Here is a 4,041-nt window from a genome sequence, read left to right as displayed (position 1 = left end):
AGTTGCTGAACTTAACTTAATTTTTCTGAACTTAACTAATTTTGCTGAACTTAACTTATTTTTGCTGAACTTTTATGAACTTAATTTTTCTGAACTTAATTTTTCTTCTTGAACTTTTTCGAACTTAATTTTTGAACTTTCTTTGAACTTAACTTATAATAGCTTAACTTTTCTAAATTAAAATAATCTTACTTAAATTAACTTAATTTAATTTCACTTAATAATAATAATAATAATATTTAATAATAATAATAATAATAATAATAATAATAATAAAGAAATATAACTAAAAACACAAATAAAGATTATAAAATACTTTATTTATATAAGTTAATATTTTCGTACACATTACCTAATACATAAAAATAAAAAGTAAATCACATTACATTTTTTTTCTTTCTAATCATCTAGTTCCATATTATCATCTTCCTCGTCACTTTCTTCATCTTCATTTGAGCTCACCCCGTCAAATCCATTGCCTCGCCAAATGTTCTTGACTATGTTATTTCGCACCTTGTACATAGCTTTTTTCCGCTTCTTATCAAACATGCCTAAATCTGTTGTCCCTAGAACGTTCTCATGTTGTATAACAGGTATCCCATCCGTATAAAATTATGAAGTGTGAAATTAGAAACAATAATGGACATTTGATACTTAGGTGACATTTGAGGCATAACTTTTAACACCTTCCACCTTTTTTTTCAATTGACCAAATGTCATTTCAACTTTCATTCTCAATGACGAATGTCGGTAATTAAAATGCTCTAACATACCTTCGGGGGGATAGGTAAGAATTCGGCTTTAAATAAATGTTTTTTTTTTTGAAAAAATTATATAGAATAATAATTAATCTCGGATTGTTTATACAACCGATTTTGAACGAAAATTGTATCTATTTGTTAAAACTCGTCAATATTATGAAACTTATTATTCTGCTTAACTTTTCTGAATTTAATTTTGCTGAACTTTTCTGAACTTAATTTTGCTGAACTTCACTTAACTTAATTTTGCTGAACTTTTCTGAGCTTAACTTAATTTTGCTGAACTTAACTTATAGAGAGTGACTTTAAGTCCAAAAAAACAGGGCCTAAATTACTCTCTTTTTGTTACGTTGATAGGAGTTGAAGAGATCCAATATACTCTCTTTGTCTCATTCATTTGTTTGTCTTTCTCTGTGAGACGTATTTTAATTAAATGGCGCAAACAAATGATTAGGGGCCAGGGAGTATGCAATTTGGGTTGATGGCCGCTATGAAACTTCATACATTTAACAATTTAAACCATACACCATACACTTTTCTAGCTTTGAATCACTGCAATTTGTTGAATGGAAGTTACTTTGAGCTAAAAACATTAAACAAATTGCATGTATTAGTACATGAGTTCATCTCTTTCGCTCATAACTAAGATACAAATTACAATGGCTTCACGCCTTCATCATCAAGCTTTCTGCATGCCAGTGGACGAGAGAGTAATCTCTTCTGGTGATGGAACGTTAGCGATTGATATAATCTCGGACCTCCACGCTTCAGAGTTATCTTTGTTGTTCACCGCTGCCTCATTAAAACCGACTGGATTTTCGAGAAATGATTTCGAAGCGATGAGTTTTTCAGGGGTAGTTTCGGAAATTGAAATGAGCAAGTCACGGATCAGCTCTGTTGAGACATCTTCGATGGTGGGTTCTATAGCCATAAACTGTAATTTGAACTACCTGACCAAAGAACATCGTCATAACACATAATGTGCAAGGTAAATCAAAACTGTGATGCCAATTTTTAAATTGAGTTGATCTCAAATTATATTAATATAAAACCATCCCACACAAAACTAATTAGACCAGTCGACGGGAGAGATGATGAGATGATCAAACAAATTATGTACAGTATAAAATTAACAGTACATACAATCAAATAATCAAAGTACAAAATTAAAAAAATCCAAATTTTCATTTCACCAAACTTTTTGTTCATTGACAAATCACAAACATGGCTATAATCCCATAGACAACTAAAAACGTAGATATACCGTATACGAAACAAAATAAACTCTATAAATTTTCAGTAACATTAAAAGGATTGAAACTTTCAATTTTTCCACACTTTTTTTTCATCTATCAAAAGCACCCATCATTGATTTATCAAAAATTATCAACATTCATGCATAAACAACAACAAAAAATTGATTGGTAAAACAAGTGATCAAAAGTGGTGATTAAATTACTATGTGCAAGATTAATAATTAAGAGTAAAACAGGGAAGATAGAGGCACCTGAAAATCTGAAATACAGTAGATCTAGAAAGACTGAGAGAAGAAACAAGAGGATGATGAAACGTTACTACTGTTTTGAAATGAGTTGTAGGTGAAATTGCAATTTGCATGCAGTGTTGAGATTAAATAAGCGGAAGTTTAGAGGGTTCCAGAAACGGCTGGTTTTATAGTACTAGTAGGAAGAGGAACTCGATTCCCTCAAGTACCAAAGTCATACACTCCCATTCTCCCAAGTCCCAAGTGGATATGACTGTACCAACTACCAAGTTGGATTACTTTACTACGGAACTCGCTGGATCCTAGTCATTTTTTCCGAAGCGTGAGATTATCAGTAAGACCATCCCAAGTTTTAAAACTCTGCCACATCAAATTTTTACTAATTTTTATTATTTCTTTATTGTTCAGATTCGCCTCAGACTCACTTCAGACATTATAGATTATCCATCAGACTCACCTCAAATTCTACTTTTTCACTTAACTTTTTTTTTACAAAAAAGAAATGACATGAGAACCACTCATTGGATAGTTTTCTTTCAAGGTGGGGTCAAGACTCACCCAAAGTCTTAAGTTGAGTCTTGGATTTCCAAGACTCAACTTAAGACTTTGTTAAAACTTTGGTAGATTATTGGTAGTCTTGGATGAGTCTTGTCTTAAGATTTACCAAAGTCTTGTCTCAAGACTACCAATAATCTTACCCTTAATCTTGCTTAAAACGGTAATATTCAGGGTCAAATAGTACTTGCTTAATGGTAGTAAAACAATTTTTTTGGTATTTTCTAGACAACAAGTGTGGTAAATTTAATTTAATATGTACTTGACCCGTCATTATTTCATAAGAAAAGAAAGAAAATAATGGGTTGGAGGGAAATTTGTATTTTTGGGATAAAATATGTTTCCTATAAGGGTTTTTCTAACATGTGCTCTTAGGGCACATGTTAAGAGCACATGTTAATAAGTTAATTAGAGAAAGTTTGTTGAGAATAAATCATCAAAAATACATGTATAAACTTACATTTACCATAATTAGTGAAATATTCTCAACAAACTTTCTCTAATTAACTTGTTAGAAAAACCCTTCCTAGAAAATGAAATTCCTTAAATGATGATAAACAAATGAGATTAGAGTTTATTTCACTAAATCATTGTCTTCTATTTCGTTAAAATATACTCCATATTATTTAATCAAATTATATTTTATTAAATTATAAAAATACAATCTTTTATTAAAATAAAATAAAATTAGCAGGAAATTGAATTCGTAAATTACAAATTGTTAAATTTTTTACTTTATGATATTACTAGGTAGTATCCCGCGCTTCGCGCGGCCTGTTTTAAAATTTTATTATTATAATTGAAGAAAAATAACATGATTTATATATGACCTTTAATATTTTTACTTATAAATAAAAATAAATAAATTTTTCCCAAATTTAATTTTTTTAAGTTTAACTTCAAAGTTATAAAATAAAATACATACAATTTTAATTAAAACTAATAAGTGATAATTAATTATACATGATCAGCGTTTTATAAATTATTTTGTGACTAATCAAATATCATACTCCCTTCTATTCGCTATAATGTTCCCTCTTTCCCGAAATGGATTATTGAAGTAATGTTCCCCTTTCCTTTTTTGGTAACTTTTACTCTTATTTTATTCATCTTTCTCTCCTATCACCAAACCCACACAAGTCTTTTACTCATATTTTATTACTTTCCTTAATATTTTGGACTCACAACTCCTTATTTAACTCCTAATAATTCATTCATCTC

The 4,041-nt window shown here is 29.7% G+C and overlaps 1 long non-coding RNA gene across 1 annotated transcript; it reads right to left on the bottom strand.

Moving 5' to 3' along the window:
* Positions 1-1,239: 1,239 nt before the first annotated feature.
* Positions 1,240-2,506, bottom strand: LOC141657164 (uncharacterized). The gene is made up of 2 exons (XR_012548671.1): positions 2,269-2,506; positions 1,240-1,711 (listed from the first exon to the last, which is right to left on the bottom strand). It is a non-coding gene; the product is annotated as an uncharacterized LOC141657164 (long non-coding RNA).
* Positions 2,507-4,041: the final 1,535 nt, after the last annotated feature.

This window comes from Silene latifolia, chromosome 5 (assembly GCF_048544455.1).
Source record: "Silene latifolia isolate original U9 population chromosome 5, ASM4854445v1, whole genome shotgun sequence".
Classification (NCBI taxonomy): Eukaryota; Viridiplantae; Streptophyta; class Magnoliopsida; order Caryophyllales; family Caryophyllaceae; genus Silene; species Silene latifolia.
Note: the sequence above shows the minus strand (reverse complement) of the source record. Positions and strands in the feature narration are given on the sequence as shown.